We start from the raw sequence: 11,731 nt of genomic DNA, 5'->3' as shown, positions 1-11,731 counted from the left end.
CCTGGGTTCCAGTCCCTCCTGCTCCAGAGCTGTGTTATAACATCTCTAAACAGGTTGATTAGAAAATATCATAAAGCAGATGCGTAGGGAGAGGTGAGCATTGTGGAGGATTCAATGCTTTATTTCCCCCTCTAACTCCACTTTGAATTAGCCCCTCCCCACTCTCCCACACTTTTGATGGCTTGCATTGCCCTTAATGGGCTTTGCATTCTAAGTATCCAATTGGCTACAGGGGTGATTTACTGGTGGCGGTTGACTGTTAAAAGCAGAAAAAAAAGTTATAATGATTTGGTGGTGGGAAAATGGTTCAGTAAGAGCACTTCTGGATATATGCAAAAAAAAACAGACACAAGGATGGATCTGCAGAACTGTCTGTCCAAGACTGGGACTAGCCAATATATTAGTCATAAGTAGAGGCTCTGTGTTGGTGTTCAACAATGAATGTTGTTCCTTTCCAGTCAGGCTTCCTGAATTATCACACTTCAGTTGTCCCAAGGCTAGTTAACCTTCCTTCTTGAACCTTTGCTATTTTGTTTTTGGTAATGATGATCCAGGATCCACCAATGACAATGAAAGCATGGTGATGTAAGTCCAGATCAACATTGGGAGATCCTTAAGCGGTATCAGCAGCACAAGCCATCTTTACTTTTCCCTCCATTCTTACCCCAGCAGCAGTTTTACCAATTGTGGTGCCTTTACTGCCATTCTGGCATACACCAGAGAGAAGAAGCAAACATCCACCAAAATAAATTGATTGGCACCTAACGTCTAAGGAATTTCAATTAATAATTCATACTCACCCAAGGCATCCATCGAACTATCCTCTCAACATGTCCATCAGCAACTTTCCCATCGAACATAGGAACAGGAGAAGGCCATTCAACCCCTAGAGCCTGTTCCACTATTCAATGAGATTGTGGCTGAGAAATGGCCTAATTCCATTTCCCTGCCTTTGGCCCAAAATCCTTAATACCTTTACTTAACAAAAATTTAGCTGGCTCTGATTTAAAATTAACAACTGAACCTGCATCCACTGCCAATTGTGGAAGAGAGTTCCAAAGGTCTACACCTTTTGCATGTTGAAGTCCATCCTAATATCTTTCCTGAATGGTTATGCCCTAATTCTCAGACTGGGACCCCTAGCTCTAGAATCCCCAACCACAGAAATAATTTCTCTTTACCTACCCAGTCATTTTCTCGTAATACCATGAAGACTTGATCAGATCACCCCTTAACATTCCCAATTCAAGAGAAAACAGGACTAATTTGTAAAATCTGTCCTCATAACTTAATTCCTGAAGCCCAGGCATCATGTACTCCCTCCAAAGTCAACATATCCTTGCTAAAGTATGGTGCTATGACCTGCTGATAGTACTCTAAATGGGGTCTCACCAGGGTTTTGTATCACTGTGCAGCTAAACCTCTACGTCCTTGTACTCCAGTCCTATAGACATAGAGTTTGGCACTCCATTAGCTTTGTTGATTATTTCCTGCACCTGTTTGTGACATTTTAAAAATCTATGCACTGAACTCCCAAGTCTCTTGGGGCATATATTGTATTTAACTTCATACCATCTAGAAAATACCCTGATCTATCTTTTCTCAGTCCAAGTGGATAACCTCCTACTTGGTTACATTGAACACTATCTGCCACAATTGTCCATTCACTTAATCTATTGAGGTTCCTTTGTAATTTATTCTATCATTTACACTGTATACAATGCCATCTAATAGTATGTCTTCAGCAAATTTAGAAAAATGGTTATCAATGCCTTTACCTAAGTCATTAATAAATAATGTGAAAAATTGAGGCCCTAACACAGATCCTTATGGGACACCACTTGTCACGTCCTGTCAGTATGAGTACCTACCCATTATCCCTGCTCTCTGTCACATGCCACTCAACCAATTTCCCAGCCATGTCAGTAATTTGCCCTCAATTCAGTGCGATTCTACTTTAGTTACTGTCTCTTTTATGGATTGTTGCCTTCTGGAAATCCATATAAACAATATCCATAGGCATTCCCCTGTCCACTACCTTTGCCATCTCTTCAATAAGATTTGTCAGGCATTACCTACCTATCATGAATCCATGCAGCCTTTCCCTGATTAATTGAAAATTTTCAATGAATTCAATTACCCTATCCTTGCTTACAGATTCAGTAAGTTCCCCATCACAGATGTTAGGCTAACAGTCTGTAATTCCCTGGAGCTCCTTTCACATTTCTTAAAACGTGGAGTGACACATGCAATTTTCCAATTCAGAGGAATGACTCTTGAATATGAGGGACTCTGAAAGATTATAGTTAGGGCATCCACAATGTGCTTTCCTTCTTACTTTAACATCCTCGGATATAAAGTGCAAGGTCCCAGAGATTTGTCTCTCTTTAATTCCATTAATTTCCTCACTTAATTTTATTCAGTCCCTGTTCCCACTATTAATTTCCTCAGGACTTCAGGCAAGCAATCGTCTTGTTCTACTGTAAATATTGAGGCAAAGTAATTATTCAACATACGTGTCATTTCCCCATAGTCATTGACAATATTCCCATTTCCAGACTTTAGTGGGCCAATATTGCGCCTTTACCCCCTTTATGTAACTTTTTTCTTATTAGTTTTGATGTCCCTGGTAAATTTCCTTTCATAATCCCTAAGGTACTTTGGAGCCCTTTGCTGGTCTTTGTATCTTTGGTATTCAGCAGGATTTGTGCTGAATTTTGCATTTTAATAAGCCCTGTGTTAGTATTATGCCTTCCCTTATCTCTTTAATTGTCCATGGTTGTTTTTTTCTCTGTGAAATTGAGCTTTTCCCTCTCAGGGATTTAACTGGTTTTGTATTGTGTTGAATGTTTCTTTAACATCCTCCACAGTCCTTCAGTTGTTTTACCCATTAGCAGATTTTCCCAGTTTACTGTGAACAGTCCCTGTCTCATCTCATTAAAATTGGCTTTACCAAAATCTAAAACTTTAGAAACTGATTCATGCTTTTCGCTCTCAAATTTTACATTGAATTCCATTATGTTACAATCACTATTTGATGAATGTTCATGCACAATTAGGTTACTGATTAAACCCAGCTCATAATTCATTACTAAATCCAATATTGCTTGGCCCCTTGTTACATCCAAGACATATTGCTGCAGGAAACTATCCCTGATACTCTCCAGGAATTCAATACCCCCGGATGCTTGTCTGCCTATCCCAATCTATATTAAAGTAAAATCCCCCATTAATACAATTCTGTCTTTGGAACACTTGCTTATCTTCTGCATTTATACAATCTAGCACTTCAGAGCTGCTATTAGGGGGTCCATACACAACATCTATTACAGTTTTAGACACTTTATTATTCCTCAGTTCATCCACATGGTCTCCCCTCATTATATCCTCCCTTAACATCGAAGCAATTTTGTTTCTAATCTGTAAGTTTATTCCACCTCATCTGCCACTTTCCCTATCCACCCTGCATACCTTATAACCTGGTACATTTAGTTCCTAATCCTGACGCCATGTCTCATATATCATAATCTCCAATTTGAATTTGTGCTTGCAACTCATTTAATATGTTGCCTACACTCTGTGCATTCACATATAGAACTCTTATTTGAGCCATTTACTGTAACTGGTCCCTTAAGCACCAATTTTTTTTCACCTGTTTATTATTTCTCTCATAGAATCCCTACAGTGTAGGATCAACTCTCCAAGGAGCATCCCACCCAGACCCACCCTGCTACCCTATAACCCATTTCCCATGCCCAATACATCTAACCTGCACATGTATGCACCATGGGAGGAAACCTACACAGACACAGAGAGAAAGCGCAATCTCCAAACACAGTTACACAAGGCTGGAATTGAATCCGGTTTCTGGTGCTGTGAGACAACAGTGCTAACCACTGAGCCACCATGTCACTCTTCCAGTTAATCAATACACTTCTTATGATGTGTATAGGAATGCTTGCAGAATCTGATCCATGTTCCACATTTTATTGGACTTTCCCAATGAGTGTTTTCACAATTTTATTACCTTTAAAGAAAATGTTTGTTTTCTTGACTCTCACTCTTCCATTTTGAACCGTGTGTCACACAGATACATGAATCCATTTTGTCAAACTGAACAATTTTTCTCAATTGTACCTTTTAATCTTAAAAGTTAACTGAGTTAACTCAAAAGTCTCTCTTTTGTGTTTTTCAGAGAGGAGAAGGTCACCGGTCACAATCTGAATCTTTTACCCTTACTCCTCTCTTTAATGCTCCATGTGGTATCCTCTGAACAGCAGCAATATATTGTTCTGATTATAGCAGTTTGCTAAGTGATGCTAATATCTTATTCGTTAACAATCCGGTTTCCTTAAATTTGTGTAACAGCATGTGCAAACTTCTCTTCCTCATCCTCTCAGTCAGTAACTGAAACAAATTCTCTGCTGAGTTAATTGAGATTGTTGTATCCAAAATTTATGACAGCCCAAAGATATCCAGAAAGAAACAGAATAGTTTTCAAGCTTATGATAACACTTCATAACTGATATTCTTAAATTGATGCAGTCTTGGAAAAGCTCAGTCTCAAATATGGCAATGAAATTTACCAGTCAAAAAAAAACATTCTGAGCCTGTTCATTGTCTCAGAATCCTCTAGAACAAAAACCAGTAAGAAAATTGGCATGATCAATGGAGAGTCCCAGATGCAAAGGAGTGCAGCAGACTGTAAAGCATGTTTAATGATGACTTGAAACACACAAAAGAATACCTGCCTGACAGGAGGTATGCCTCGAAGGTGACTGAATGTGAACTTGGCAAAGTGCAGTAACACTGTCCAGTGAAGAGCCTGCCTTAGGGTACTGAGAATGACTGAAAACAATTGTATGATTCATTGGTAAATAATTGACAGAGAACATGGCTATGCTTTTGAGGCAGACTTTTTTTGTGTATTGATGGAATTTAAGTTTAACATTTAAGAATCCACTAACTCCTAAGTTTCTATCTAGCTCTAGGTTAATATAAGCATTATATTAATAAGCAGTAATTTGCTTATATCCTTTTAAGTTCTTACCTCTGAGAATTTGTGGTATCACTTCCTCTGGTCATTTTGTTCTCAATCTACATTTCACACTAACATTGCATTCTTAGGCCATCTGCAGTCTCCTTGTATACCTGACTCAGTCCTCTGTCTTCTTTAGCCTAATCCAGTTAATATTGCCATGTGGAGTTAACCCTAGTCTACAATGCCAGTTTATAGTTTGGTCCCATTGTTGACCTGACATGCAACCAGCCAATAGAATCTGTGATCCAGAAGGAGTGAGTAGCACCCAGTACCTTATGGCCCTCTCTCCAATCATTTAAGCACCTTCACTTTGACACGCATTCTGGAGGCCTCAGTTATTGATCTTTAGCAGGTAGCATCAATTGAAATAAAGTGTCTTAGTAGGCAGGAGCAAGTGTCAATGGCAATGATCAGAAATAATCTATTGATTTGATGAGCCATTAATGTCCATTGCTCTTCCCTAAATACACAAGTCTGATGAAATTGGGCAGATGAACCATGCTGAACAGTGATTGCTATCCAGTGAGTGTGGGACGGAAACTGAGACTCCCAATGACCATTGCTATTGTGATTGGTTTGGTAATGTGTGCTCGGCATATTACCTATTATAGCTGTGCTGACCTAGAACATGCTGGCAGTAGAATGGTTTAGGACACTGATAAACCTGATTTCCACTAGAGGTGCTTTGGTGTGATAAGAAGAAACACAGGAGGTGTAGAAGAGTGAGGTTGAATCACCAGCAGCACATAAATCACCAACCTTTTAAAAAGTTGCACTTAAGACAATATTTCAATTTGTCATTATATTTGGTGACTATTGATTGAAACTAATATTAAAATTAATTGTTCAGATAAAATCTTCAAATACTGGAAATCAGAAATAAAAACAGAAAATGCCAAAAATAGACAGATCGGTCAGCATCTGAAAGAGACAGTAAGGACATAAGCATTACTGATGAAATGGTCACCTACCTTTTCACTTTCAGGTGCTAATTGCTTTTATTCATCTTCAGTTTTTATTAGCTTTTGCTTAGTCTTGTCTTATCTCTGTTAGAAGGAGCAGCCTCACATACAATCAGCTCCCACTTAGACATTTCCAGAAAGCAATGTGAGTCTTTATTAACCAGAGGATGTGCATCTCTTCCTGATGGCCCATGAGTGAAATTATGGGGTAAGAGAGAGGTGCAAAATCACTGCTTATCTCCATTTAGCAAATGGCCAGTGGATTGGTCAGCAACTGGGAAGATTTGTGAGATATCAGATTTGTGCTGACACTTGTGGCACCATGATCAGCCTGAGGCAGTGAACCAAATGGGAAAAATGAAGAGGTTTTTAATCACTGTAAAAATGATTAGATGAAAACTGGAATTGAGGTTGAGGCAAATACAATAAAAATACTCAAGACCACAAAACAGCAGAGGGGTAAATTCAGGATTTTATGTCTTCTGGGTTTTTAATGATTTGAAACACATGGCCTGTCAATGTGCTGAAAACATGTTCAACAATAACTTTCAAATGGCAATTAGATATGTACTTGAAAGGGGAAAAATTCCAGTGTTATGATGGAGGAGTAGGATAGTACGACAAAACAATTAGTTCTAACAGAAATATGGCACAGGCATTTTGTGCTGAATGGCCTACTTCTATTATTTTGTTACTTTACGAAATAGAGCTAATGGCAGTTTATATATCATCCATATTATAACAAACTGTTTGATATTGAAAGGGTAAAACCAACATTCCAAAAACATATCAATAATCTGCCACAGTAATATCAGAGTTCATAGACTAGCATTAGCATGCAAAGCTAAAACACAATCCCCGCTGGTCAGATTACTGTCATACTCATTATTAATGTGCTTGGTTATAGACTCTAGCAGTGAAAAATGTAGTAATTAGGACAACAGAATGCAAACCTCCTCTGGGGCTGGCTTATCCAAATGACCATGCATTAGCTAGTGTTCACAATTCCCTGACCTCCACCATTCTGCTTCTCAGCCTCCAGGACCCGCTTAACTCCCCACCCACCTTGAAGCACAGCCCATCTTTTCCTATTCTAACATGAGCATGCTTTCTGATGACCTTCTTGGATGCAGTTATCTTGTGCAATACACTTCATTGAGGTGCAATTTTAAACACAGCAGAGGAGAGGAAGAAGTAAGAGGAGAGGCAGTCAGAAGATCAAAGAGCCCGGGTTTCACAGAGGGTTTTAAAAGTGGATAAGGAGGAGAAGAGGAAGAAGTATTTGGGGAGGCTTTTTCAGTGCTTCTATAAAGGTGCCGAAAGGGGCACTCCTAATAATTGGTAGGAGGGAATCACCAGTGGGATCGGGGGTGAGGAGAAATGTGGAAGAAGCCAGAGTTAGTCAGATGAAGAGGTTTTGTTTTGATGGGTAAGGGATATGGTTGTAGCCCTGTTGGAGGTTACTGATTTAGGGGGAGATAAGCCCAAATAGAAACAAAAAGAAAATTTTAACCAATAGGTGTCCAATCCACTTACATTAATGCTCTGGTGGCAGGTGAAATTTACTCCCAAGGGTGAATTGTTTAAATTTGAGGATTTCCAAGACTTAAAGGACATCGTAGATTGGCAAGAGTAAGACATGCATATGACTTGGTCCAGGGTAGGATAATTGCATTGGAGCTTTTGAGTTCTCCCAGGAGAATGAGGTTTGTCCTCCTCAGACATAAGAAGGTTAATGGAACAATTACAAATTATGAAAGCTTTTGATAAAGTAAATAAGGGAATTTGATTCCTATTGGCAGAAGTGTCAGAAAACAAACATATCAGCTCATTGGCAAAAGAATCAGATGCAAAGTTATAGGACAGTTTTATCCAAGCAGTGAGTTGTTATGATCTAGAATGCAGAGCCTGAAAGAACAGTGGAAGCAGAATACATACTCCTTTTTTGAGTAAATAATCAAAAAGGAAAATTCTCTGCAGAAAGTACAAGATACAGGGCCTAATTGGATTACTGTTTTAATGAGCTGGCATGGACATGAGGCACCGAATTGCCTCTTCCCATACTTTATCTCTTCATACGTTGACAATTACATGTACTTGTTTCCAAAAAAAAATTTACTTATAAGATCTATGGAAGTACCTAGCATAATCAATTCAAAGTTGAAATTACATGAAATGCAAAACAAATCATTTTTTCTTTGCAGTATTTAGTACTCTAAGGTGCCTCACGGCATTCACAATTAAAGATTAATTTTCATGTCAACCATACAGGTGGTGTTTTATCGAGTTCCCAATCTTGCAGTGAGACTCTTAGTCCACTGAACTTAACAATTAACTTATTTAGATTACTTACAGTGTGGAAATAGGCCCTTTGGCCCAACAAGTACACACCGACCCACCACCCACCCATACCCCTACATTTACCCCTTACCTAACACAATGGGCAATTTAGCATGGCCAATTCACCTGACCCACACATCTTTGTACTGTGGGAGGAAACCAGAGCACCTGGAGGAAACCCACGCAGACACGGGGAGAACGTGCAAACTCCACACAGTCAGTTGCCTGAGGCAGCAATTGAACCCGGGTCTCTGGCGCTGTGAGGCAGCAGTGCTAACCACTGTGCCACCGTGCCGCCCACAATTTAGAATGACCAACCTCAGCTTTAGTTAAGATAGTCAATACCAAGAACACTCTGGTTCATCTGCTGCCATCATTCAGTGATGCTAAGAGGCATATACTGAAAAAAATCACTAATAATGAGGCATTGTACAGCTGCAATTGCTGCCTTGTAGTTACAGCATTAGATATGTTAAAAGAAGGTTGATCTGACCTTTTTAAAATGGACATAGCAATTTAATAGAGGCCTCCTGTATGTCACATGATTGTACTTTATAATTTACTGTTAACCAAAGAGGAAGCAGACTGGCATAACATCTCAACATCAATTGTAAAAAGGAGCCATTTAGTATACAGTTAACTGCTGGACAAACCAACGGTCTATTACAAGTGTGAGAAATTAAAGCTTCTGAATCAAACAGGGTTTCATGCAGGGAATATCAGCATTACTGACATTGAATAATGATTCAAAGTTAACATAGCTGACCTCTTATGTATCTATAGGTATCAATTAAAACCCGGGGATTCAACAGAGAGAGTATACTTGGCAAAACAAAAAAACTGATCATTAACTTCTGGAAGAAAGGAAGAGGACACACCCCTAACTACATCAACAGAGCTGAGGTGGGAAGGGTCGAGAGTGTCAAGTTCCTAGGAATGACAATATCCAACCATCTGTCCTGAACCTCCCACATAGATGTGATGGTCAAGAAGAGACAACAACGCCTGTTCTTCGTCAGGCAGCTTAGGAAATTCGGCATGTCCATCATGACCCTCAGCAACTTTTACAGATGCACCATTGAAACCATCTGTCCAAGCACATAATGGCTTGGTTCGCCAACTGCTCTGCCCAGGACTGTAAGAAACTACAGAAAGTTGTGTGCACAGCCCAAACCATCACGTAAACCAATCTCCCATTCATGCATTCCATTTACACTTTTCATTGCCACAAAAAGCTGCCAACATTTGGGGCAGCACGGTGGCTCAGTGGTTAGCACTGCTGCCATGCAGCACCAAGGACCCAGGTTCAATTCCAGCCTTGGGCGACTATCTGTGTGGAGTTTGCACATTCTCCCCATGTCCACATGTGTTTCCTCTGGATTCTCCGGTTTCCTCCCACAGTCCAAAGATGTGCAGGTTAGGTGAATTGGCCATGCTAAATTGCCCATGGTGGTAGGTGCATTAATAGGGGAATCGGTTTGGCTGGTTTACTCTTTGGAGGGTCGGTGTGGACTTGTTAGACTGACGGGCCTGTCTCCACACTGTAGGGAATCTAATCTAATCATCAAAGACTCCCCCACCCCAGTAATGCTCTCTTCCATCAGGCAGAAGATGTAGAAGCCTGAACACATGTACTAACAGGTTCAAGAACAGCTTCCTTCTTGCTGTTATTAGACTGCTAAATGGGCCTCTCTAATTTCAAATAATATTGATCTTGCTTTGTGCACCTCCTATGCAGCCATAACCTTGTATGCTTTATTCTATCTAAGCACCCTATGATCTATGTGTTCTTGTTTGCTATGATCTGCCTGTACTGCTCGCAAAACAAAACTTTTCACTGTTCTCAGCTGCATGTGACAACAATAAATCAAATCAAATCAAATCTCAATCAAAGAAGGCACAAAGAGAAATGCTTTCAGAAAGCAACCATAGACTGCTGAAAGAGTCAAGGCAATCTGCAAGTATTGCAATTATAGAAATAGGAACAGAAATCTCTCTTTCACACAAAGCTTGCTCTATTAACTGAGGCCACATGTGCAAACAACTTGCAAGTGTCCAACTCAGAAGCCATCACAGCTCTTAACATTGATTTTACATTTTTCAACACATTCACCATGGAAAGAGTAATCTTTAAGCCTGGAACAAGCCTGCAACAACAACAGGCTGGTATTAATATCATCTTCATACCTGGCTCAAATGAAGTTGATGGTGGTAGTTATTGGAGGTTAGTCATCTCAGCTCCAGGATAATTTGCAGAAGCCCCTCAGGGTCATGTCCTAGGCCCAATCAGCTTCAGCTGTTTGATTAATTACCTTCCCTCCATCATAACATCGGAAGTCACTGACAATTGCACAAAGATCAGTAGCATTTGCAACTCTTTGGATACAGAAGCAGACAATGTCCAAACCAGCAAAATATGGACATTATCTAGATTTGTGCAAACAAGTGGCAAGTGATAGGCTGTGACTATCTCCAGCAGGATAGAAACTAATCATGACCCTCTGACATTCAATGGCAGTGCCACTACTGAATCCTTCACTAACAACATCCTGGTGCTACCATTAACCAGCAATGGAAAAGGACTAGCCACATAAATATAGCTACAAAAGCAGGTCAGAGACTAAGAGCTCTGCTGTGATTAAGTCACCTGTTGACTCCCCCAAACCTCTCCACTAGCTCCAAACAGAAGTCAGAAGTGTGATAGAATACTCCTCACTTACATGGATAAGTGCAGCTCTAACAACATTCAAGAAATTTAACACGCTCTGGGACAAAATAGCCTGCTTGTTGGGCACTACACCCATTGACTTCCTCCATCTTTGATCATCAGTAGCAGCAGTATGCACTATTTATCACAAACAAACACAGAAAATTCTGGAGAAATCCAGCAGGTCTGGCAGCATCTGTGGAAAGGGAAAAAGAGTTAATGTTTCGGTTTGATATGATTCTTCTTTAGAATTCTATCATCCAGTAGTCAAAGACTTTGCTTCTCACTAAGTGGTAGTGTCCCTGCTCTTGAACTGAGACCTTGGTTCAAGTCCCACAAGAGGTGTATAATAATATTTCTGAACAGGTTGATTAGGAAAAGCAGATTAATACATAAATAAAAACCTTTCAAGCAGACGTAGGGCTGGGAATGTATATGTGTTCTTCCTGAGCTGGGATTAGCCTATATATTCCACGAGTAATGGGTTTATTTAGGGTGGCACAGTGACTCAGTGATCAGCACTGCTGACTCACAGTGCCAGGGATCGGATTCAATTCCTGTCTCGGGCAACTGTCAGTGTGGAGTTTGCACATTCTCCCTGTGTCTGCATGGGTTTCCTCCCACAGTCCAAAAATGTGCAGGTCAGGTGAATTAGCCATGCTAAATTGCCCATATGTTAGG

Source organism: Hemiscyllium ocellatum, chromosome 30 (assembly GCF_020745735.1).
Source record: "Hemiscyllium ocellatum isolate sHemOce1 chromosome 30, sHemOce1.pat.X.cur, whole genome shotgun sequence".
Lineage (NCBI taxonomy): Eukaryota > Metazoa > Chordata > Chondrichthyes > Orectolobiformes > Hemiscylliidae > Hemiscyllium > Hemiscyllium ocellatum.
This window is presented reverse-complemented; position numbering follows the sequence as displayed.